Source organism: Nicotiana tabacum, chromosome 5, assembly GCF_000715075.1.
Source record: "Nicotiana tabacum cultivar K326 chromosome 5, ASM71507v2, whole genome shotgun sequence".
NCBI classification, from domain to species: Eukaryota; Viridiplantae; Streptophyta; class Magnoliopsida; order Solanales; family Solanaceae; genus Nicotiana; species Nicotiana tabacum.
The window spans coordinates 81,885,204-81,913,073 of NC_134084.1; the positions used below are offsets into that span (position 1 = coordinate 81,885,204).

At 41.8% G+C, this 27,870-nt stretch overlaps 1 pseudogene; it reads right to left on the reverse strand.

Annotated features, from left to right (window-relative positions):
• Positions 1-27,110, reverse strand: LOC107793560 (small ribosomal subunit protein uS7-like; annotated as a pseudogene).
• Positions 27,111-27,870: the final 760 nt, after the last annotated feature.

Consider the following 27,870-nt stretch of genomic DNA (forward strand, 5'->3'; position numbering starts at 1 on the left):
TCAACGGTTGGCCTTGGCAACTCTTTCAATCTCATCCTTCTTCTTAATGACATAGCTGCAGAAACAAAAATCTTTCACAGGAGTAAGCAATAAAATCGCACATATCCAAAGAAACTGAGTTGGAAAGAAAGGTGAACCAATCAACAGGGGCGGAAAGCACGAATTGCAAAGTGGTGTCACGTGACACCGCTTCGTCGAATTTTATTTTACTAAATATATATATTAATACTGTGAGAAAACGAGTAAGTAGGAAAAAATGACACCACTTAACATAAGTTGTTTCTTGGCATGTTGGTTATATGTTTGATTTTGCTCTAAGAGGTTAGAGGTTCGAATCTCCATTAGCAAATTTTTTTGCTAATATTTGAGAGAGCCTTTATAGTTAAAAATTGTGATGAAGTAGAATTGAACTCAGAACCCTTTTTACTTGGGACTCAACAAAACCAATAGACTAAGACTATTTTTTTTTTTGTAAAAGTATGATAATTAAAGTTATTATTCTCGTTCTTTTATAAATTTCGACACCGCTTCCAAAAATTCCTGTATACGCCCCTGCCAATCAAGTATGCACTCAAAATCTCAACCTTTTACCTATTTGAAGAACCCTTGGCAGCATTGATGAGTTCATCTGCAAGGCACTCAGCTATGGTTTTTGTCAAGACCCCAGTTCGCCATCCGTGAACTATCGTGACGACACCTAGTGTCTACGACTAGGTAAGCCTAACAATTTGCGGAAAAGGGAAAACAACAGATAAAAACTAATAGAAACTGCGGATAAACATAATGGAAACGTTTAAGATGTCGCTCGGCATATACAAATACACACTCCCAACTGAAAAGATCTCCCAAAATCCGGAATCTCATAAAATCACAAGCTAAGAATACTACATAATGCTCTAACTCCAGAAATGTCTAAATCAAAGTAAATACAGAAGGGAACTACAAGAGAGAATGGAGAGGGACTCCTCGGTCTGCGGACGCGGCAGATATACCTTGAAGTCTCTAAAGAATCGCCTCGCCTAAGGTAGGGCTGAGCCGAAGAACCTGGATCTGCACATGAAAAACATGCGCAGGAAGCACATGAGTGCACCACAACAATACTCAATAAGTGCCAAGCCTAACCTCGGTCGGATATTAACGAGGATAGTCAGGGCCCTACTGATTATAGATGAAAAATATGGTAAAACAATATAGAATATGATAATATAATTTAAGTGCTAACAGTCTATAACAAATAAAAACACAGAAGGAATCTAACTCAGTATACAGAAATAGCAACAAGGGATCTCTCGGGATGCTGTCCCATAGTCCCAAACGTAAATGTCCAGAGGATCTCCGGGGATACCATCCCGTAGTCCGAATCATAAAGATGCAGGGAAACTTCTGGAATACCAATCCGTAGTCCCAAAGTAAATATCTAGTACAAGGGATATCTACCAGGTGTTGTCCCGTAGTCCCAAATATAAATGTGTAGGGGGATCTACCGGAATACCGATCTGTAGTCCCAAAGTAAACAAACAGGGTAATCCCTCGGGATACCGTCCCGTAGTCCCAAAGTAAACACACAGCAGCAACACGAAGAATATTCAATTCAATCCAATTTCATACCAAGGTAAAACAGGTATTTCTAACCTAGCATGCTGCACATAATTCAAATAAAGCAGTTTGAACTAGTAAAGCAATTAAGTCACTTAGACATGCTTCCCTAAACTAACAGTAGGCTTAAATTGCAAGTAATGTACAACAAGGAAGAAAAACACAGTTATAGCTACTTAATGAAAATAGGATTTTTTAACAATTAGCACATGTACGCACTCGTCACCTCGCGTACAAGGTATTTCATATCTCAACAATACCAAATCCTAAGGGGAGTCTCCCCCACACAAGGTTAGTCAAGCCACTTACCTCGAACCAGCTCAATCAACTCGAAATCACGTTCTTGCCACGAGTACTCGACTCCAAATGGCCCAAATCTATTCAAATCAATTGCATAATGTAAATATAACTTCAAGTAACTAATTCCACTAATTAATTTGAAGCTAACACGCGAAATTAAGAAAATTACCCAAAAAGTCCCCTGGGCTCACGTCTCAGAATCGGGTAAAAGTTACGGATTATGAACCCCCATTCACTCACGAGTCTAGCCATACCAAAATTATCCAAATCCGATGCCAAAATCTTAATCAAAACCCCAAAATTAGGCCTAAGAACCTTTCCAAATTTTCCCCTAATTTCTTACTCCAAATCCGAAATTAGATGATGAATTCACGTTTAAATTAATGAGTTATAAGCAAAAAGGAGTTAGGAATCATTACCCAATTGATATCTCTGAAAATTTCTCAAAATCTCGTTCAAATCCGAGCTACCAAACTCTAGTTTTGATAAAAATGGCTAAACCCTTGATTTTGAAACTTTATAATTTGCCCAGGTAATTCCTTCTTCGCGAACACAAGACCATTGTCGCGAACGCGATGCACAAAAATCACTAGCCAGTATTTCCTCTTTTGCGAACGCGAGTACCATGTCGCGAATGCGAAGACCAAAGGGCCCATACCTTCGCGAACGCGGGGCATCATCGCGAACGCGAAGCACGATTCAGCTGCTTCACCCAGATGCTCTATGCGAACGCGAGAACTCTCTCGCGAACGCGATGAAGGTTTTCTCTGCAACACAACAGCAAAAAATCTGCAACTTCTTTAAGTCCAAAAATGACCCGTTGAGCATCTGAAACACACCCGAGGCCCCCGGAACCTCAACCAAACATGCCAACCAATACTAAAACATCATTCAAACTTGTTCCAACCTTCGAAACGCTCAAAACAACATCAAAACACCAATTAACATCAAATTCAAGCCTAAGAACTCCAAAAACTCCCAAATTCCGTTTTCGATCAAAAAGTCTATCAAATCTCGTCTGAATGACCTGAAATTTTGCACGCACGTCACATTGAACACTACGGAGCTACTCCAACTTCCAAAATTCCATTCCGGCCTAATATCAAAATCTTACATCGAACCAGAAACTTCAAAAATTCAACTTTCGGCATTTCAAGCCTAAATAAGCTACGGACCTCCAAAACATAATCCGAACACGCCCCTAAGCCCGAAATCACCCAACGGAGCTAACGGAGCCGACAAAATTCCATTCTGAGGCTGTCTTCACACTGCTCCGACTACGGTCCAAATTCTAAAGCTTAAACTCTCTAAGTGTCCCAAAACACTTCGAAACTCGAAACAAATTATCTCGGCAAATCAAAATAGCAGAAACAAACACGGGGAAAGTAGTTAATATGGGATTGGGACGTTAGACAATCGGCCGAGTCGTTACATCCTCCCCCTCTTAAAATATTTGTTCGTCCTCGAACGAGCATAGAGACATACCTGAAGTGGTAAAAAGATGATGGTAACGGCTGCGCATATCCTACTCGGTCTCCCAGGTCGCCTCATCGACCGGCTGAGCTCACCACTGAATCTTCACTAATGCAATGTTCTTTGACCTCAGCTTCCGAACTTGCCTATCCAATATTGCCACTGGCTCTTCATCATAAGATAGATCCTTGTCCAACTGGACTGAACTGAAGTCCAATACGTGCGACGGATCACCGTGATACTTTCGTAGCATCGAAACATGAAATACCGGATGAACTCCTTCCAAGTTGGGAGGTAAGGCAAGCTCATAAGCAACCTCCCCAACATGTCTCAATATCTCAAAAGGACCAATAAACCTCAGACTCAACTTCCCTTTCTTCCCAAATCTCATAACGCCCTTCACAGGCGAAACCCAAAGCAAAACCCGCTCTCCAACCATATAGGAAACATCACGAACCTTCCAGTCTGCGTAACTCTTCTGTCTGGACTTGTCTATACGGAGTCTATCCTAAATCACCTTAACCTTCTCCAAAGCATCCTGAACCAAGTATGTGCCCAATAATCTAGCCTCACCCAGCTCAAACCAACCCACCGGGGATCTACACCTCCTACCATACAAGGCCTCATATGGTACCATCTGAATTATGGACTGATAACTATTGTTGTAGGCAAACTCCGTCAGTGGCAAGAACTGCCCAAGAACCTCCAAACTCTATCACACATGCATAGAGCATATCCTTAAGAATCTGAATAGTGCGCTCAAACTGTCCATCCGTCTGGGGGTGAAATGTTGTGCTCAACTCCACCCGAGTACCTAACTCATACTATACGGCCCTCCACAACCGTGATGTGAGCTGAGTACCTCTGTCTGAAATGATGGAAATTGGAATACCATACAGGCTAACAATCTCCCGGATATAAATCTCCGCCAACTGCTCCAAAGAATTGGTAGTACACATAGGAATGAAGTGTGCGAACTTGGTCAGCCGATCCATAATCACCCAAATGGCATCAAACTTTCTCAAGGTCTGTGGGAGCCTAACTATGAAGTCCATGGTGATCCGCTCTCACTTCCACTCCGGAATCTCTATCTGTTGAAGCAAACCACCCGATCTCTGGTGCTCATACTTCACCTGTTCACAATTGAGGCACCGAGCTACAAACCCAACTATATTTTTCTTCATCCGCCTCCACCAATAGTGCTGCCTCAAATCCTGGTATATCTTCGCGGCACCCGGATGGATGGAATACCGCAAACTATGGGCCTCCTCTAGAATCAACTCTCGAAGCCCCTCAACATTGGGTACACATACCCGACCCTGCATCCTCAATACCCCGTCATCACCAATAGTTACATTTTTGGCATCACCATGCAGAACCTTGTCCTCGAGGACGAGGAAATGAGGGTCATTATACTGACGCTCCCTGATACGATCAAATAAGGAAGACCGAGAGACCATGCAAGCTAGAACCCGACTGGGCTCCGAAAGATCCAATCTCACAAACTGGTTGGCTAAGGCCTGAACATCCATCGCCATAGGCCTCTCCGCTACTGGTAAATAAGCCAAACTCCCCACACTCTCCGCCCGGCAACTCAAAGCATCGGCCACCACATTGGCCTTGCCCTGGTGATATAAGATAGTGATATCATAGTCCTTCAACAGCTCTAACCACCTCTTCTGGCACAAATTAAGATCCTTTTGCTTGAACAGGTGGTGCAAACTCCGGTGATAAGAATAGATCTCACAAGGAACACCATATAAATAATAACGCCAGATCTTCAATGCGTGGACAATAGCAACTAACTCGAGATCATGGACAGGATAATTCTTCTTATGTACCTTCAACTAACTGGATGCGTAGGCAATCACCCTACCATCCTACATCAATACTGCTCCAAGGCCAATCCTCGAGGCATCACAATAGAGTGTATAGAACCCTGAACCTATTGGCAATATTAAAACTAGGGCTATAGTTAAATTTGTCTTGAGCTTCTGGAAGCTCGCCTCACACTCTTTCGTCCACTGGAATGGAGCACCCTTTTGGTTCAGCCTGGTCATAAAGCTGCAATAGATGAAAACCCCTCAACGAATTGACGGTAATAACCTGCCAAGCCAAGAAAACTGCGGATCTCTGTAGCTGAGGATGGTCTAGGCCAACTCTGCACTACTTCGGATCCACCTATATACCCTCTCTCGATACCAAGTGACCCAAGAGTGCCACGGAATCCAACAAAAACTCACATTTCGAGAACTTTGCATATAACTTTTTTTCCTCAAAGTCTGAAGCACTATCCTCAGGTGTTGCTCATGATCCTCCCGACTCCGGGAGTATACCAAAATATCATCAATAAAGACAATGACGAACGAGTCAAGATATGGTCGGAACATACTGTGAATCAAATGCATGAAGGCTGTTGGGGCACTTGTCAGCCCAAACAACATAACAAGGAACTCGTAATGACCATACCGAGTTCTAAAAGCAGTCTTTGGGATATCTAGCTCCCGAATCTTCAACTAATGGTAACCTGAAGGCGAGTCAATCTTAGAAAACACTCGTGCACTCTGTAACTGGTCAAATAGATCATCAATACAAGGCAAAGGATACTGGTTCTTCGCTGTAACTTTGTTCAACTGCGATAATCAATGCACATAAGCATAGAACCATCCTTTTTCTTAACAAACAAGACATGAGCACCCCAAGGTGATACACTGGGCCGAATAAAACTCTTACCAAGAAATTCTTGTAACTGATCCTTCAAATTCTTCAACTTAGGAGGGCCATATGATACAGAGGAATAGAAATGGGCTGAGTGCCCAGCAACAGATCAATGCCAAAATTAATATCTTTGTTGGGTAACATACCCGGAAGATCAGCTGGAAACACATCAGGGAAGTCTCGTACTACTGGGACTGAATCAACTGTAGGGGTATCAACACTAACATCTCTCGCATAGGCCAGCTACGCGTCACACCCCTTCTCAACCATTCGCTGAGCTTTAAGGAAAGAAATAACTCTACTGGGAGTGTGATCTAAAGTACCCCTCCACTCTACTCGCGGTATACCTGGAAAAGCCAACGCCACAGTTTTGGCGTGACAATCAAGAATAGCATAATGGGGCGACAACCAGTCCATACCTAAGATAACATCGAAATCCACCATGCTGAGCAACAATAAATCGGCTCTGGTATCAAAACCACTAAGAGCAACCAAATATGACCGATAAATGCGATCCACAATAAGAGAATTCCCCACGGGAGTAGAAACATAAATAGGGGAACTCAAAGAATCCCAAGATACGCCCAAATGCGGGGCAAAATAAGAAGACACATAAAAATAAGTGGAGCCTGGATCTAATAGAACCGATGTATCTCTATGACAAACCAAGACAATACATATGATGATAGAATCGGAGGTGACAGCCTTAGTACGGGCAGGAAGGGCATAATATTTGGTCTGGCCTCCCTCTATAGGGTGACCTCTACTTCCCCGACCTCTACCTTTAGCTGGCTGAGCAGGTGGGGTGGCAACTGGTGCTGAAACCATAGCCTGGGAACTCTGTAGGGCATGCTGTGGCTGAGGATTCTATAGAGGTGCACCCCTCCTAAGTCTGGGGCAATCCCTCACCATATAGCGTGTGTCACCACACTCAAAACAAGCTCTGGGAGGACGTGGTGGCAGTGACTGGCTCGTCTAGGTCTGATGGACTGACCACTGAAAGCACCCCATGCAGGAGGCGCATTAGATACTGGAGGTGCATAATAAGGCTCTTGAGGTTTAGGAGGAGCTGGAATATCGCTGGCTGCTGGAAGAGCTGAATGAACGGGGCGACTCATATAACCCCTACCATGACAACCTACAGCTGGAGCACGGGCACCGGAATAATGGCCCGACTTTCGAGACCTATTGGCCTTCCTCTCCTCTCTATCCCGAGCATGCATACGCTCTACTCTCCTAGCAATGCTCACCACCTGCTGATAAGAAATATCTATCTCTAACTCACGATCCATGCTAGACCTGATGCTGGGAATGAGCCCCTCAATAAACAGTCGAACCCTCTCACGAACTGTAGCCACCAAAGGTGGTGCATGCCTAGCCAAGTCAGTGAAATGGACAACATACTCCGAAATAATCATAGTGCCCTGGTGCAAATGCTCAAACTCTACGCGCCATGCATCCGTGAGGCTTTGAGGAACAAACTCTCTCAGGAACATATCTGAAAATTGAATCCAAGCAAGGGATGCTGCCTCAGTTGGACTGTCCAACTCAAAAGTACGCCACCACTGGTAGGCGGCTCCTCGAAGCTGGAAGGCAGTGAAAGAAACCCCACTCGATCCTGATATACCCATAGTGTGGAGGATACGGTGAAACTCCTCCTAAAGTCCCAAGGCATCATCTGATGCTAAACCACTGAATATAGGAGGCTTATACTTCTTGAACCTCTCAAGCCTCCGTTGCTCATCCTCTGAAGCCGCTGCCCTGTCCTCGGGCTGATCTGGAACTGCAGGCAGTACTAGTATAACCTCTAGGATCTGATCAACCTGGACTCACTACTCAGGAGTGCGGGTGACGGGAGTCTGTGCTCCTCCCCCGACCTGGGATGTGGCTGCAGTAAGGGGAATTAGCCCGGCCTGAGCTAGAGTGGTGTACATGCTCACAAACTGTGCAAGAGTCTCCTGAAGAGCTGGAATAGTAGTAGTAGGCGTATCAGGTTCCTGGACTCTGGCTAGAGCTACTGGTGGCTCCTTTGTGGTAGCTCGCACGGGTGCTCTGGCTGCACCACGAGCACGTCCTCGGCCTCTACCCTGGCCCCAACCTCTGACAGCTCTAGTAGGGGGCGAGGGTGCCTGGTCATCTCCGGTAGCACGTGTCCTCACCATTTGTGAGAGAATAGAAGACAGAAGTTTAGAATTGTGATATCAAAAATCTTGCACGAAAAGGAAATCAAATGAAGTGAAATTTTCCTAACAGTTACATAGCCTCTCGTAGATAAGTACAAATGTCTCCGTACCGATCCGCGAGACTCTAATAAACCGGCTTGTGATTCATGACTCCAATGAACCTAGAGCTCTGATACCAACTTGTCAGGAACCCAGTTCACCCTCCGTGAACTATCGTGATGGCACCTAGTCTCTACGACTAGGTAAGCCTAACAATTTGTGGAAAAGGGAGAACAATAGATAAAAACTAATAGAAACCGCGGATAAACATAATGGAAACGTTTAAGATGTCGCTTGGCATATACAAATACACACTCTCAACTGAAAAGATCTCCCAAAACCCAAAATCTCATGAAATCACAAGCTAAGAATACTACATAGTGCTCTAACTCCAGAAATGTCTAAATCAAAGTAAATACAGAAGGGCTGTAACTACAAGAGAGAATGGAGAGGGACTCCTCGGTCTACGGACACGGCAAATATACCTCGAAGTCTCTGAAGAATCGCCTCGCCTCAAGGATGGTAGGGATAAGCCGGAGAGCTTGGATCTACACATGAAAAACATCCGCAGGAAGGGCATGAGTACACCACAACAGTACTCAGTATGTGCCAAGTCTAACCTTGGTCGGGTAGTAACAAGGAAAGTCAGGGCCCTACTGATTATAGATGAAAAATAAGGTAAAACAGTATAGAATACGACAATATAATTTAAGTTCTAACAATCTATAACAAATAAAAACACAGAAGCAATCTAACTCAGTACACAGAAATAGCAACATGGGATCTCCCGGGATACCGTTCCGTAGTCTCAAATGTAAATGTCTAGAGGATCTCCTGGGATACCGTCCCGTAGTCTGAATCATAAAGATGTAGGGGAAACTCCCGGAATATCAATCCGTAGTCCCAAAGTAAATATCCAGTATAGGGGATCTACCAGGTGTTGTCCCGTAGTCCCAAATATAAATGTGCAGGGGGATCTACCGGAATATCGATCCGTAGTCCCAAAGTAAACAAACAGGGAAATCTCCCGGGATACCGTCCCGTAGTCCCAAAGTAAACACACAGCAGCAACACGAAGAATATTCAATTTAATCAAATTTCATACCAAGGTAAAACAGGCATTTCTAACCTAGCATGCTGCACAGAATTCAAATAAAGCAGTTTTAACAAGTAAAGCAATTAAGTCACTTAGACATACTTCCCTAAACTAACAGTAGGCTTAAATTGCAAGTAATATACAACAAGAAAGAAAAACACAGTTATAGTTACTTAATGAAAATAGGATTTTTCAACAATTAGCACATGTACGCACTCGTCACCTCACGTACAAGGTGTCATCGCCTCCTTTTTCCCTCCGCTAGGAGGAATCCGGGTTTCGACATTCATGGGGTGTAATTACTCATTTCCTTTTGGGAATTGGGTATTTGAAGAGTCGCTACTTAACGGATTATGGTGTGTTAGGTCACCTAGACTGATTAACTCTTGAGTTGGTTTGTATTACCAAAGATTAGGGTAAGGGTCTCTGTTAGAATTAAAAAGGAAAGGAAGAACGAGGGTCATTGATCTAAAAGATCAACGGCCAGGATTTAAGATGTCTTGGGTCGGGTAGTGGGTAATTAGGTCTGGGTCGGGGTTGATTGAGTTATTAAAATAAAAATTGGGCTAGGATTAGGGTCCGATTTGTCTAAGATTGAAAGCCAAATCTGGCTATTATTTAAATAGCCAGTTTTTCCCTAGTTTAATTTATAGAAATAATAGGTAATTTCTAGAAAATAATTTAAGGTGCCAAAATGATTTAAAATACATAATTATCATTTTAAAACTATAGGGGCCAATTTTATGCATATAAAATATAATTATATCTTAAAATGGGCTAACATTGCAATTATATGCAATTTAGTTTAGAAAATATTAAATGTAATTGTAAAATACATAAAAATTACATTAGCCATATTTTGGCATAAGTATAGAAATCAAATAAATTAATTATCTAAAAAATAATTTTGGAAATACTTATTGGGGATTTTATGGATAAAATGGGAGAAAATAAATTAATTTAAACCCTTAAAATTATGGGAAAAATAATAAAAGCCTTGTGCATGCTTATATATGCATATATATGCATATATATGCTATTTGAAGGTATTTATGTACATTTAAAATATATAGGGAAAAATTGGGTATCAATAGCTGCCTCTCTTTACCCGGGAAGGATGAATGGCCAATTTTGACCGGATGAGATATTTTGAAAGACAGAGGCCGAGATCCGGTTTCTGAGTTTCCTACATATTCCTGGTTTTACAGGAATCAGGCCATGCATAGTTCTGGATTCACCCGCGGAGTATGCCGATGAAATTATTGTAAGAACGGACATGAGATATGGAAGCGGCTACGATTGGGATGGTCAGAGGGAACTGGAGTGAGATCGCTCCTGCTAGGATTGCGATTGCTTACTATTTACCTGTAGATAAAAGATGCTACAAACGTATTTGTAAGAATTTAAACATGATGCAAATTCCCTTTGGACAATGAAGGTTGTCTTCGGACGGTTAAAGATGATGTCCTTGGACCATGACGTCCTGGTCCATGAATTTTTTAATAAGGGATTCGTAGGCCATGAAATGATGTTCTTGGGCCATGAAAATGGTGCCTCCGAACCATGACGCCTTTGAATAATGATATGTAAATTTGAGAGATCCTCAGGCCATGACATGGTGTCTTCAGGTTATGAGGATGGTGCCTTTAGACTATGACGCCTTTGGATAGATTGGCGATGTTTCAGCCTATGATATGCAATAATATGATGTAACAGGACAAGGTATAGTCTTTTGAAGTGCAAGGCAGAGCTTAGCCTGATTGAAAAGCAAGTAGATAGTAGTAGAAAATGGAGCAATATTGGCGCAAAGAGGGACAGTGCTTAGTCCCGTGCAAGTGGGGAGGCAAGGATTAGCCTCATGCAAATATGGAGTTAGGGCTTAGACTCATGCAAGATTGGAGACGGGGCTTAGTCTCATACAAGCATGGAGTTAAAGATTAGACTCATGCAAATATGGAGTCAGAGATTAGACTCATGCAAATATGGAGTCAGGGATTAGACTCATGCAGGATTGGAGACAGAGCTTAGTCTCATGCAAAGAGAAGGCAGCGCTTAGCCTTATGCAAATATGGAGTCAGGGCTTAGACTGATGCAAGATGCTGAATAGGGCTTAGTCCCATACAAATGGAATACAATGGTTATCCTTATGCAAAATAGATGTAAGGCTTAAACTTATGCAAGATTTGGGACATGGCTTAGTCCCATGCAAATGGAAGGCAGTGCTTAGCCTTATGCAAAATAGAGGCAAGGCTTAACCTCGTGCAAGATTTGGGACATGGCTTAGTCCCATGCAAATATGGAGTCAAGGATTAGACTCATGCAAATGTGGAGTCAGGGCTTAGACTCATGAAAATATGGAGTCAAGGATTAGACTCATGCAAATACAGAGTCACGGATTAGACTCATGCAGATATGAAGTCAAAGATTAGACTCATGCAAAGAGAAAATAACAGATAAGGGTAGAGCATATTTTAGCTAGGATAGGTTTAACGTCTAATGGCCAGATTGATCGTGAATTTGCTTTGTGTATGAATGCTATCGTCAAATGTGCCCGCGTTCAAAATAAATCGTAAGTTTCATGAGGGGAGGTTGGTTCTTGCTTCGTCTGCCGGCCTTGCTTTGCTCCGCTCTGGAAGCCCCCTTCGAGTTACCCTAGGTAGCACCTGACTGTTATAAAAAATAGAATTTTCGAAAAATATGCATTCATTGATAAAAATAGAATTATTTTGGAAGTGTATTGATATCTCAAGTAACTTTTGATGAACTAGCGACTGTGACACATTTGAAAGGCATTGCAGCTTTCTTATGTTGGAATTTTGAGGGTCCTCCTCAAAATTCTGCCCCAGTTTGGTAGATGATTTCTAACCATTTGCGAATGACGGACCTTGCTGAATCTTCTTCAGAATTTTGAGAATCCTTCTCAAAATTCTTCCCCAGTTCTTGACTGATTACTGGCTTCCTGACGCGCGTCGGCATTGGCTAGACTTCCTCCTGAATTTTGAGGATCCTCCTCAAAATTCTGCCCCAGTTTCTAATTTTGGGGGGGGGGGGAATGAAAATTTTATTATTATATGAACGAACCCATAAGGCTCCCTACATATCCCCTCTTAAACGGGAATCAGGTCAAGCGTAGTTCAATTACATCAGAAAGGAAATGTGAAATGATTCTAGGCATAGTATCTCTTGACTGCGTCTGAATTGATTGGTTTTGGCTAGATCTCTATAAGTATGAGTGCTCCTCTTGTTAGTACTCTATGAACCATATACGGAACATTCCAGTTGGGAGAGAATTTCCCTTTGGCTTTATCTTGGTGTGGAAAAATCTTCTTCAATACCAACTGCCTAGGTGAGAACTGTCTTGGTTTGACACTTTTGTTGAAAGCTCTAAACATTCTGTTCTGATGGAGTTGGCTGTGGCATAATTGTTCATCCTCTTTCCATCGATAAGGGCCAATTGTTTATAGAGACTTCTTATCCATTCTCCATCGCTGAGTTCAGCTTCCTGTATGATTCTTAAAGAAGGAATCTCTACCTCGGCTGGGATGATAGCCTCGGTACCATAAACCAGCATGTAGGGGGTTTCCCCAATTAACGTGCGAACTGTGGTGCGGTACCCTAACAGAGAAAAGGGTAACTTCTCATGCCACTACTTGTGATTCTCTACCATTTTCCTTAGTATCTTCTTAATATTTTTGTTGGCGGCTTCTACGGCTCCATTCATTTGAGGTCTGTAGGCGGTGGAATTCTTGTGCTTGATTTTGAAAGTTCCACATATAGCTTTCATCAGGTCACTGTTGAGGTTGCCGGCATTGTCAGTAATAATGGACTCAGGAACTCCGAATCGGCAGACAATACGATCCTTGACAAAATTTGCGATGACCTTCTTGGTTACAGCTTTGTAAGATGCAACTTCTACCCATTTTGTGAAGTAATCAATGGCTACCAGAATAAACTAATGTCCATTTGAATCCATGGGCTCAATCGGACCAATAACATCCATTCCCCAAGCGGCAAACGGCCAAGGTGAGCTTGTTGCATTGAGCTCGTTTGGTGGAACCTTTATCATGTCGGCATGCACTTGACACTGAAAGCATTTGCGAACATACTGAATACAATCCGTCTCCATGGTCATCCAAAAGTAACCTGCCCTGAGTATCTTCTTGGCCAGAACGAAACCATTCATATGCGGGCCACATGTCCCAGCATGCACATCCTCAAGTAGCTTAGAAGCTTCCTTTGTGTCGACACACATTAGCAAACCCAAATCCAAAGTTCTTCTGTACAAGTTCCCTCCGCTATGGAAGAAGTGATTTGACAATCTCCGGAGCGTGCATTTCTGAATGTGTTTTGCGTGCTCCATATATTCTCCTTTTGATAAGTACTCCTTGATGTCATGGAACCAAGGCTTTCCATAGACTTCTTCCTCGACATGAGCACAATATGCCGACTGATTATGGATTCTCACCGGAATAGGATCAATATAGTTCTTATCTGGATGCTGTATCATTGATGACAAAGTGGCTAATGCGTCGACAAACTCATTCTGAATTCTGGGCACATGCCGGAATTCTATCTTCGTGAACCTCCTTTTCAATTCCTGCACATGGTGAAGATATGGAAATATCTTAGAATTCTTGGTAGCCCATTCTCCTTGCACCTGGTGCATAAGCAAATCTAAATCGCCGATCACCAACAACTCCTGGATGTTCATGTCGATGACCATGTTGAGCCCTAGTATGCAGGCGTCATATTCTGCCATGTTGTTGGTGTAGGGAAATCTGAGTTTAGCAGATACGGGATAATGCTGACCCATTTCTGACACCAAAACTGCTCCAATGCCTACTCCTTTGAAATTTGCTGCTCCATCGAAGAACATCCTCTAACCGTCATATGCTTCAGTAATGTCTTCTCCTACGAATGATACTTTTTCATTAGGAAAATGCGTTTTCAAGGGTTTGTATTCTCCTTCTACCGGATTTTCAGTGAGGTGATCTGCCAATGCTTGTCCCTTGACTGCCTTTTGAGTTACATAAACGATGTCGAACTCACTTAGTAGTATATGCCATTTAGCCAACTTACCCGTAGGCATGGGCTTTTGAAATATGTACTATAGAGGATCTATCCTGGATATGAGGTATGTAGTGTAGGCACAAAAATAATGCCTCAACTTCTGGGTTGTCCAGGTCAGAGCACATCAAGTGCGTTCAAGCAGAGAATACCGCGCTTCATAAGGTATGAATTTCTTACTTAAGTAATATATGGCTTTCTCCTTTCTTCCTGTCTCATCATGTTGTCCCAAAATACATCCAAAGGCTCTATCTAACACGGATAGATAAAGCAGCAAAGGTCGTCCTAGTTTTGGCGAAACTAGAACTGGCGGTGTGGACAGGTATTCCTTGATCTTGCCAAAAGCTTTCTGACAATCCTCTGTCCAGCTCGTTTCAGCATCTTTCCTCAGCATCTTGAAGATGGGTTCACATATGACTGTGGACTGTGCTATGAATTGACTGATGTAGTTGAGCCGTCCTAGGAAGCTCATCACGTCCTTTTTGCTTTTGGGTGGTGGTAACTTTTGAATAGCTTTGACTTTAGTCAGATCTAGATTGATCCCTCGTTGACTGACAATGAATCCTAGTAACTTTCCTGCGGGGACCCGAACGCACACGTTGCGGGGTTCAACTTCAAATTGTACCTCCTGAGCCTGTTGAAGAACTTTCTCAAGTCTCCTATGTGATCCGTGGCCCTTTTGGATTTGATAATGACGTCGTCCACATATACCTCTATTTCTTTGTGTATCATATCATGGAAGATGGTTGTCATGGCCCTCATGTAAGTGGCCCCAACATTCTTCAGAACGAATGACATCATCTTGTAACAGTATACACCCCCAAGGCATAATAAAAGCTGTCTTATCGGCATCTTCTTCATCCATCCAGATCTGGTGATAACCTGCGAAGTAATCTACAAAGGATTGGAGTTCATGCTTGGTGCAGTTATCAATCAGGATGTATATATTTGGCAATGGGAAGTCATCTTTGGGACTTGCTCTGTTCAAATCCCGATAATCAACTGAGAACCTTGGCTTTGATCTATTTGGTAACTTCCTCCTTGATCTTTAAACTCATGTCTAGTTTGAATTTTCTGAGTTTCTGCTTGACTGGCGGGCACATGGGATTGGTAGGCAACTTGTGAGCTACTATAGATGTGCTCAAACCGGTTATATCGTCATATGACCATGCGAATATGTCCTCATATTCCTTTAGAAAACGGATGTATTCTTCCTTCCCTGTTGGTGACAAATAAATGTTGATGTGGGTCTCTTTGACATTCTCGGTGTCTCCCAAATTTACTGCTTCTGTTTCGTCCAAGTTGGATTTAGGCTTGTTTTCATCGTTCTCAACTTCGCCGACAATTTCCTCGGGTATCTCATCTTCTTCCTCTGAGTCACTATTCTCATGTTGCGTCGCCTCATTACATGTCACAGTCACTGGTTCATCAGGAAAAGTAATAATAACACTATAGAAGGGAAAATTATAAAAAATAGTAATGAATAATGATAAAGGATAAATGCATTTGATTAAAACTGAGAAAATTGTTCAAACAAAGCTTGGCTCGGTGAATCGAGCATTTATTTTGAAACAAAGAAATCTTAAAACAAATTGCTGGAAATTTTAAATCCCTAGAACGTCTATTGACATAAATCCTGTCCAGCTACCCAGGGACTCGGCGAGCTCGGTTTGGTGTGGCGTTTCAGCTTTTGAGAACAACTCCATTTGCCACGGTCTGAATGGAGAGTCCTTCTTCCTCCTCCTCCTCAATTATGGCACTGCAGTCCATATCCTCATCTTCCAAGAATAGATCCTTCAGCCCAACTAGTGCTTCTTCTTCAGTAGTTCCCTATATTGTGTCCTCCTGATGGAAAGCCTGTTCTAAATGGGGTATCGGTTGCTCAAGAGGGTAATATGGTCCACGCTATGGAGGAAACCATTCCCTGTACTCCTGCCATGTATACTGGTATCCGAGCCCAAAGGTGGTACGAGGGTTGTGCACGGATCGGATCAGATTTAGCACATTTCGGATTTGAATTTCGAATTTCGAATTCTAGAAAATGCAATTAGAGTATGATCTGAATTATATCGAATTGGATCGGATTTTAAAGTTTGGATCAGATCGGATTTCGGATCGTATTATTATACCTCAAAGTTAAACTAATATGTATATTTTCTTTGTAAAAAGGCAATACATTAAGAAATATTCATGTTTATGCAATTATGAGAGTATTATGGTGCCAATATAGCTAAATCTAGTAATTGTAAAGGTAAGAACTTGGAGGTTGATGTAAAGGAAGTACTAGTTATTCGAAATTAAAGTGTAGTATTTATACATGCCCTAAGAATTTTGGATTTCGGATCGGATTAAAATATACCAATACGAATCCGATCCGAAATCCGATTCAATCCAAAATACGAAATCCGAAATTGAATGTATCAGTTTGGATTTTGGATATCCGATACGAATGAACAGCCCTAGGTGGTACCATGATTTTTCAGTCGTATCGGCTTGGTGATACCCTGGAGGTTCTTTCCTAACCCTTTTCCAGGTTCATATCCAGACCATGCCAGTATGTTGTCTATTTTGTTACTCCACCACTTATCCTTCTCGATGGCATTGACCCGTTCAATGTGGTGATAGGTTTCTCCTCCTAGCCTCCTTCTATATCTGATGGCCAGAATGGTTTGACTGGTGTAGATGGGGTTACTCCCATCTCCATTAATGATTACCTCCTGACGGTTCCATTCAAATTTTACGACTTGATGTAGTGTGAAGGGTACGGCTCCAGCAGCATGGATCCATGGGCGGCCCAACAAAATATTATATGAGGCTGGTATGTTAAGCACTTGGAATTCAACGTCGAACCAAGTCGGCCCCATCTACAAGCAAAGGTTGATCTCCCTGATCGTGGCCCTCTAGGACCCATCGAAAGCCTTTACATTCATGCTTCCGGTCCGTATTTCATGGAAACCCTTGTCCAACCTTTGTAGGGTATCCAGTGGACAAATATTCAGACTAGAACCTCCATCAACCAGGACCCTGACAATGAACTTATCTTCAAATTGTACTGTGATATGCAATGCTTGATTGTGATTCAAACCTTCGGAAGGTAGCTCATCTTCATAGAAGATAATCTTATGGCTCTCCAGCACCTGACCGACCATATTGGCCATTTCTCCACCAGTGATGTTATTGGGTACATAAGCCTCGCTCAGTACTTTCATCAAGGCGTTCTTGTGTGCCTTTGAATTCTGTAGTAGTGACAAGATAGATATCTGAGAAGGGACTTTGTTTAGATGATCAACAACAGAATATTCTTTCACCTGTACTTTCCTCCACAAGTCATCCGGTCCGGTCTCAATGACAGGCAGCATAGAAGTGGCATCCTTACTTGAACCTCCCAGGTGTTCAGGTGTGTAGACTCTTCCAGTTCTAGCCATCCCTTGTGCGGCATCAGATTTCTCTATCTTAGCCTTCTGTTCATGCCGAGCCTCGGCGATATAATCCTAGGGTATTTCCTTTGAGTTGAACGGGGATGTGGTTGACACCGTCACAGTAAAAGTGTGACCACTTCTACTTCAAATGGGGAAGAGGTGGTTGCGGGCGGAGTTACTTCCACCTTGAATAGAACAGATGTAGTTACCTCAACGTCAATAGGTGTCTGAGTCTGGACCACAATAGGAGTAAGTGTAACTGTAACCTTAAAGTCATTGCCTTCTCGGATAAGCCTGATTGACCCCATAGGGTCCCATTCTTCATTTGTTTCTATAACATGTACACCGTCACCTCTATGATTAGGGAGGGGATTGTTGCGGACATTAGGTGCGACTTCCTTCGCTTGTATGACCTTGTTGTCAATGAGTGTCGGGATCTTATCCTTCAATGTTCGGCACTCAACAGTGGTGTGCCCTTTCATACCGGAGTGGTATGCATAGGTTTTGTTTGGATTAACCCATTGAGATGGATTTTCTAGCGCCACAATAGGAATAAGAGTGACGTAACCTGCAGCTTTTAACCTTTCATACAATTGGTCGATGGGCTCAACAATGGCGGTGTATTGTCTGGGTGTCTTGCGGTAGAAATTGGGTCTTGGTCTTGGATAAATTTGGCGATTTGGTGGTGATTGTAAGTGGGATGGTAGGGAATTGTAGGTATGATGGACAATGGCTGGTTGGGAATATATGGGAGATGAAGGTTGATATGTGGGTGGCGATGCTTAGTATGTAGGTGGAGATGCTTGGTATATAGGTGGAGATGCTTGGTATGTAGGTGGAGGTGTTTGGTATGTGGGTAGGGGTGTTTGGTATGTGAGTGGAGTTCTTGGGCCTTGGGCCACCATTACTACCCCAACCTCTCTTTTCTCCAATATGCCACCTGATTGAGTGCCTTGTTCGTGGCTTGCAGTGCCTTGAAATTTGTTACCATTCCGCTCTTGATTCCTTCCTTGATCCTTTCCCCGAGCTTGATGATATCCAAGAATTTGTGATTTGCGATAACCATCAACCACTCATAATATTGCAGATCTTGTGCTCCGACGAAGAACTTATTCATCTGTTCTTTGTCCAAAGCGGACCTGACCTTAGCCGCTTCCGACCTCGAACGAGTAGCATATTCGCGGAAGGTCTCAGTAGGTTTCTTCTTGATATTCTGAATGTAGAAAACATCAGGTGCATTTTCTGTGTTGAACCTGAACTGGTCCATGAAATTTGACGCCATGCTTACCCAATTGGACCATTTCTTGGGATTCTGGCTGATATACCAAGACAACGCGTCCCCAATAAGACTCCTCATAAAGAGCTTCATTCGAATATTTTCATCCTTTCCAACCCCTACAAGTTTGTCACAGTAAGTCCTTAAGTGAACCCTGGGATTACATGTACCATCGAACGTTTTGAACTTGGGAGGTTTGTACCCCTCTGGCAATTCCACATCGGGCTGTATGCACAGATCTTCATAGTTCAAACCTTCTATTCCCGTATATCCTTCAACACCTTGAACTCGACTTGTTAACTTCTTGAGTTCTTCGGCCATGTTCTTAATGAGCAGGTCCTTTTCGGAGGGTTTCGATGCACAGGAGATTGGATGGGTGGAATGTGGTATAGTTTCCACGTATATGGGGTTGCTCTGATGGATGCCAAGAACTTGGGTATAGTGATGGTCATTGGTAGAGTTTTGTGGATCTAGAATGAGTGGTGGTGTATTTTGGGGAGTGTGGTAAGTGGTGGTTGGTGGGTATAGGATTGGTTGGTGTTGTTGTGGTGGAGTTGGTATCGACAATGGATTGATATTCTGTGGTGAAGTTGCGTATTGATTTGGTATGGTAGGATTTTGCAGCAGTTGGTTTTGTGTATTTTGAGGAGGTTTTGGGTACTTTGTGTTCTGTTGGTGGATATCAGGGACATTGAGGGTGAGTGACAAGTTTGCCAAATTGCGGACCTGCTCAAGTTCTCCTTGTAGTTCTAGTATCTTTTGTTCAAGTCTCAAAACCAGGTCATTCGGGGCCGGAGTAATGCGGCCATTGGAAGTTTCTATGTTCTCACTGTTTTCCTTTCGTATTCCACTTAAGTCGTCCATCTTTGCTTTCCCTCTGCTTTTTGTGTTGCTTGGAGGAGGAGGAGGTGGAGGGCCTCTAGATCTGGTATGATATGCTGATGAGGCCAGTATGGATGAACCAACCTATGGGTATAGGAATAATAATAAAAATAAACAAAACAAAAGGTAACAAGTTAGTGGGGATCCTGAAATATTTGCAGTATTTAACCACATAGTGCGAGATATAAACTTGTATCCTAATTTGGGAACCTCATTGTGCCCGAGGTAGGCCTAGAGACAAATAAAGTTTGGGAATTTCAAATGCCAATAAATGCTTCATTTCATAATATAAAAGTAGACAAATCCAAAAACGACACTAACGTAATGGAAAAAACAAGTCACTATTGGCATTAGGCCTTATTACATTTTAAGAAAAGCAAGTAAATCTAATCTATTTGGTCCCAGAAGGACCTTCCCCAGATTCAATCTTCCGGACTCCATCAAACAGATCTCCCAGCTCGCGTAGTCCAAGCAGCAAGTAGGCTCGGTCCAAATGTCCTCCCTCGGCTCCTTCAGCATTCTAACAGTTTTCAATCCTTTTTATGACTTTGCCCTCCAGCTCCACTATTCCTCACTCCAGGTATTCCAGTTTTCTGTTGGAGGTGACTGCCATATCTTTCCATTCCTCGATCAACCTCATGTTCCTCTCATGTATCTCCTGATGCTCATTTTCAGAGTCGTGGACTCTCTTGGGCAGCCTGTTGTATTTGACTTGGGCTTCAACTTCCTTGTCTATGATTTTGTTCCCTCGACTAGTCCCTAGTGTCACCGTTCCTTTCAGATTGTCCTCCAACCATGTAGGGTAGAGAGGCTCGCACCCCGCATGATATCTGTCTGGCTCAACAGTGCTTTTCTCTACAATGATTTTGTAGTGCCGCATGTGCTGATCTTGGCACTTGTAAGGTATGTCATCGTCTTGGAAATCTGCCCTGAAATGACTCATCTTGACGACCCTTGGTACAACCTACTTTCTGCCTACTTGCCTTATAACTCGTATAGGGACATATGGATATATCTCTCTCAACCCGATCAACACAAAATGCGAAGCATCCCTAGACCTGATAATGAACTCGTCTGTTGGAAACCATTCAACCATCAACTGCACTTGTTCCTCGGTCAAATTGTCGAAGAACTTTGCCTATTCGCTGGAACTTTCCGACTGAGCAAATCTGTCCAGAATGTAGGTCATCTTCTTAGGGTGATGGAAAGCGATGTGGTCGTTCCAAGACCTTCGCGGAAATTTTTGGCGATAGCGACCTTTTGGAGATGCTCCAACAACTGTAATTGCAGCAATAAATTGCAGCCCTCGAAATGATGGACCCCTATTTGATAGCATTCCAGGGCCTTATAGATATCAGCTATGATCATGGGGACTATGGTATATGTTTGCCCATTAATCCCCTTCATCAGAGTTTTGGCGACCATGGCCAACCTGGTGTGGATTCTTCCTTTTTTCATTGGGAACATTATCATCCCCAGAAAGCACACGATGAACAAGAACACTCTGCGGTGGATGTGACCCAGTGAAGTGAGGGCGATCTCATCATAATAAGTGCGGAAAGACTTGTTGTGGCCATAACTCTCGTCGAGATATTCGAAAGGTATGTAGGAGTCCTTCAGGCACACTAGGTCGACATTCTTTTTCAGCCCCATCATTTTCAAAAATCCCCTGCTTGTACGGTTTTCCAGTATCAAAAGCCCAGGACTGTCCCAAGTTAACCCTATGAGTCCTCCTATTTCCTCTAGGAGCGGTGTCATTTCTATGTTGCCGAAACGGGAACACGGCCCTTTCACTATCCCATAATAGGGTAGCAGCCTCAATCTCTTGTTTGGTTCAATATCTAGCAGGGAAGGCAAGTTACTCAGGTACTTTTTCACATGCTTCTTGTCACTTGAGGAGAGATCTTCCCACCAATTTAGCAACAATGGAGGGATATTGCTAACCATACTGAATCTGGGAACTTCGTACCTCATTTTCTGCAAAACAAAAGGGTTAGGCCATGCCCCTACCGGACTCGACTATTTATACATTTACGATCAGTATATCGGCATTTAGTCCTCCAAATTAATGCATAAAACGTGATTGCTTCCGTTGGGATTATGGAAAACCCGATGGACTTTGGATAAGGCTTATCTTAAAGGATCATTATGTGGACAACATAACTGATCCAACTAGGTTTGACCATGATGCATGCACAATTTAAATAGAGTAAGGTTTCTATGGGGTTTTAGACTGGTACCCTCAAGCGGACAACTTGAGGGGGAAGGCACGGAACCATCGACTGCACCGCTGATCGACTGGTTTTACTGCAAATAAGCCTTTCCGAATTTAAGGGTAATAAATAGGAAGAGCGCAACCACTCATTAAAGCGTTGCTATAGGATTTGAGATGCACGAGTGGAATATGATGTGGATCATGATTTATGCAGCAGTTAATAACATGTAAGCAAGTATTTTCACGTAGGAAAAATAAATACAACATTTAAATAATTGAAAAGACAGTTACAAGAAAAGGAAAACCAAGAGACAAGTCAGTTTTCAGAATTATAAATGCTTAAAAGAAACAACAGTTAAATTCAGATAAGGGAGCAGGGTATGGGATAAGCATGCTTGGACTAATTTGTAAAAACAAGTTCGTTATGGTAAGAGCCTAAAAATATCCCCAGCAGAGTTGCCATGCTCTTTTTCCCTCCGCAGGGAGGAGTCCGGGTTTCGACATTCACGGGGTGTAATGACTCATTTCCTTCTGGGAATTGGGTATTTGAAGAGTTGCCACCTAACGGATTATGGTGCGTTAGGGCACCTAGAGTGATTAACTCTTGGGTTGGTTTGCATTACCAGAGATTAGGGTAAGGGTCTATGTTAGAATTAAGAAGGAAAGGAAGAACGAGGGTCGTTGATCTAAAAGATCAACGGCCAGGATTTAAGATGGCTTGGGTCGGGTAGTGGGTAATTAGATCTGGGTCAGGGTTATTGGGTTATTAAAATAAAATTTGGGCTGGGATTGGAGTCCGATTTGGCTAAGATTGAAAGCCAAAATTGGCCAGTTTTTTCCTATTTTAATTTATAGAAATAATAGGTAATTTCTGAAAAATAATTTAAGGTTCCAAAATGATTTAAAATACATAATTATCATTTTAAAAATACAGGGGCCAATTTTATGCATATAAAATATAATTATATCTTAAAATGCACTAACATTGTAATTATATGCAATTTAGCTTTAAAATACTAAATGTAATTGTTAAAATACATAAAAATTACATTAGCCATATTTTGGCATAAGTATAGAAATCAAATAAATTAATTATCAAAACAATAATTTTGGAAATAATTATTGGGGATTTTAGGGATAAAAGGGGAGAAAATAAATCAATTTAAACCCTTAAAATTATGGAAAAAATAATAAAAGCCTTGTGCATGCTTATATATGCATATATATGCTATTTTGAAGGTATTTATGCATATTTAAAATATATAGAAAAAAATTGGGTATCACGTACAAGGCATCTCAAATATCAACAATACCAAATCCTAAGGGGAGTTCCTATACACAAGGTTAGGCAAGCCACTTACCTCAAACCGGCTCAAAATCAACCTGAAACCACGCTCTTGCCACGAGTACTCGACTCCAAATGGACCAAATCTATTCAAATCAATTGCATAATGTAAATATAACTTCAAGTAACTAATTCCACTAACTAATTCGAAGCTAACACGCGAAATTAAGAAAAATGCCCCAAAAGTCCCCCGGGCCCACATATCGGAATCGGGTAAAAGTTACAGATTATGAACCCCCATTCACTCACGAGTCTAACCATACCAAAATTATTCAAATCTGATGCCAAAATCTTAATCAAAACCCCAAAATGAGGCCTAAGAACTTTTCCAAAATTTTTCCCAATTTCTCATTCCAAATCCGAAATTAGATGATGAATTCACGTTTAGATTAATGGGTTATAAGCAAAAAGGAGTTAGGAATCATTAACCAATTGATATCTCTGAAAATCCCTCAAAATCTCATTCAAATCCGAGCTCCTAAACTCTAGTTTTGATAAAAATGGCTAAACCCTCAATTTTAAAACTTTATAATCTGCCTAGGTAATTCCTTCTTTGCGAATGCGATGCACAAAAATCACTAGCCAATATTTCTTCTTTCACAAACGCGAGGGTCCACTCGCGAACGCGTAGCTTACACTGGCGGACCCTACGCGAACGCGAGGACCATGTCGCGAACGCGAAGACCAAAGGGCCCATACCTTCGTGAACGCGAGGCATCATCGCGAACGCGAAGCACGATTCAGATGCTTCACCCAGATGCTCTACGCAAACGCGAGAACCCTTTCGCGAACACGATGAAGTTTTTCTCTGCAACTCAATAGCAGAAAATCTGCAACTTCTCTAAGTCCAAAAATGACCCGTTGAGCATCCGAAACACACCCGAGGCCCCCGGGACCTCTACCAAACATGCCAAAATCTTAAAAAATCATTCAAACTTTTTCCAACCTTCGAAATGCTCAAAACAACATCAAAACACCAATTAACATCGGATTCAAGCCTAAGAACTCCAAAAACTCCCAAATTCTGCTTTCGATCAAAAAGTCTATCAAATCTTGTCCGAATGACCTGAAATTTTGCACGCACGTCACATTCAACACTAAGGAGCTACTCCAACTTCCGGAATTCCATTACGGCCCAGATATCAAAATCTCACCATCGAACCGGAAACTTCAAAAATTTAACTTTCGGCATTTCAAACCCAAATAAGCTACGGACCTCCAAAACACAATCCGAATACGCCCTTAAGCCCGAAATCACCCAACGGAGCTAAAAGAACCGACAAAATTTTATTCCGAGGCTGTTTTCACACTGCTCTGACTACGGTCCAAATTAAGCTTAAAGTCTCTTTTAGGGACTAAGTGTCCCAAAACACTCCGAAACTCAAAATAAATCATCCTGGCAAATCAAAATAGCTGAAACAAATACGGGAAAATCAGTTAATAGGGGATCGAGGCGTTAATTCTTAAAACGATCGGCCGAGTTGTTACAGTCTTGATGTTCCTAAAAGCACTCTCTCGTGCACCAGTTGTCAGCAAGGTAATGGCCTGGTTAACACGACGAAGTGAAGAAATATCAACAGCTTGACGCCTCACAACACCAGCTGGACCAATACGAGTTGCATCTTCCCTTGGCCCACTAATATGATCAAATGGAGAAGACAAAGCTATCAGTGATACATATATAACAGTAGGGTATTTGAACAATATTTGATTGAACTTGGAAAAAAGGTATTTGAAGTTGAAGTTGAAAAAGAGTATTTGAAAGTTGATGTTGTATTTAGACATGAAATACACTTAGAAAATATTTTTAAGAAATCTAAAGATTTGTGAGTAAAATCATTATTTTATTTGAGATACTCCTCAAACTAGTATTTCAAATCATCCAACAGCATTTGGGATACTCAAATTTCAGTATTTGTAAATATAGAATGGCCAAACCAATATCTGCAAATACTGAAGCATTTCACAATGGGCAGACTGTTAACCACATGTAAAACAAAACAAAAATAAAATATTGAAGAATATGTGAATGAATTACGCGCCAATCATTAGTGTGCACCTGTTAATGTCAGCATCAACAATGACTTGAATTGGGTTCTGGTCAGTCAACAAATGAATGATCACCATTGCATGCTTGATGGTGCGGACATTCATTAGCTTCTTTCAGTTGTTCCGTACATGCATCATAAGAGAGCTAGTGAGCCTCTTAACAATTGGGCACTGGGCCTTCCTGAAACCCTTAGCATGGTATCTGCCAGCTGTGTGTGGAAGGTAAACTAGATGCTTGGAAATAGTTGTTGTGATGTAATCCTCAACAGAGATGTCATTAGTCTTCACCAAAAAGTGAGATCATAGTTAAGGAAAAATCTATCAAATTGCATTCAAGATAAGTTTCAGCCTTGCTAATAGAAAACTTAAAATAATACTCAAGTAAAAAAGGCAGAAATAGAAGTAACAATCACCTTGGTATTTAGTTAGCCCACTTAATTCTCTATCTCTCTCTCTAGAGTCTGCATTAATCCCAATGTTCTCCGCTTCCGAAATGTTATTGAGAAAGAATTACACTTTTACTGAGTAGCAACAACGTTTTCTTCTATTTCAGGGACTAACCAGTTAAAAGATATTGCCTATAATATTCGCCCTCCTAATACCCCTCCCCACCAAATTAGCTTATTTGGTTAGCTGGCACTAACCTATAGGAGTGCAACATTCTAAAAGGGGACATGTAAGCCTAAAATCACATAGAAGTAAGTAGTCTCTAAAATCTTATAATCTCTTGGATTTAGTGCAAACTAGTGAAAAATATGGCAGTGGAAGATAAAATCTATATAGAAGATACCAATTTGCTAAAGTCAAGTTTTAGTCATGTTAGTAAGTTCACTATAAGTCCAATGATCCTTAGGAGTCTCTTAGTCCTGCTAGATATAAAATGTAGAGAACTTCAGGTGCTTAATATGGAGCAACTTAGATAGCGAGAGTTCATATAGCCAGCCCAACTTGTTTGGAATTCAAGTCTAGTTGTTTGTTGTTGCATCTGGCATATTAGTATCTTACTGCAAGTCTTTTTTATCCTAGCCCTATAAGTTGAAAAATCAGTTTTCTATTTTCCATTTATGGAAAGTCAATGTAACAAATTATCAAGCTAGATTAGTTTATTCTTCAAATTTCAAAGTTTTGATACTCAACCTCTATAAGCAGCAATTTTCCATGTATGATAAGAACACATAAATTACATTCAACTTGGATCTAGGTGACTTTTCAAATTTCAAAATTTGTATATTCAGGTGCTACAAGCTGTAATTTTCCCTGTGCAAATAAAATTAAAAAAACTTGCAAAGGAAAGAGTTATTAGCAGTTATAGACATGTGTCTATGAAGAAAATGAGCTTCTTTTAGGTACCTGGACATCGTCGTAGGTCCAGCGATTGAAAAGCATAACATCACTATGAACCTTATTCTCTGCGGTTGCATCTACTAGGGCGACTACTACACATGCATCCATTTTTTCTTCTCTGCCCCGATTCTTCACCTGCTGCACAAATTTAACAACTATAACAATGCATTTCGATTGATTTTTGTGTTTGCATATACAGATAGAAGGAGGGAGCCGCTCACCTTACGGGAGGAGTCTTTGTTATTGTCTATTGTTGTTGTTGTTTTCAGAGAATGGAGTGTGCCAAAACCCTTGAAATTTTATAGCAAGGTTTCGGGGAAGGGGCAAGGCTATAATGTGATAGTTCGGCCCAACAAATATTGGGCTTTCTACTCTTCTATGTTGTGGATCCGGCTTTGTCGTGGAGCCCAAAAAATAGCACGGGCTAGCCAATTTTCGGATTGGTCATTCAAAAATAGTCAGCGTTTGCAAAGTCATTGAAAAATGTCACGACCCCAACCCCGATCGTGATGGCGCCCAACATACTGCTAGGAAAGCCTGACCAACTAACAACCTCAATCTGTTTTCTTATAAAAATCATTATCAGCTAACACAGTTAAATTGCTGAATTACCCTAATAAGAGTTTAAGATAACGAGTTAAATATGCAGAAATTCAGATGATAATACTACTACATAGCCCATACAGATCTGGTGTCACAAGTCTCGAGCCTCTAGTACAAGTTTAATAGACTAATACATAATCAGTCTAGGAAATGCAGATAAAACGAAAGGATAGAAGGGAGGGATCCGGGCTGCGGACGCCGTGTAGCTACCTCGATGCTCCCGGATATGAACTGATCGACTGAAAATCCTCACTCAGCCTCTGGA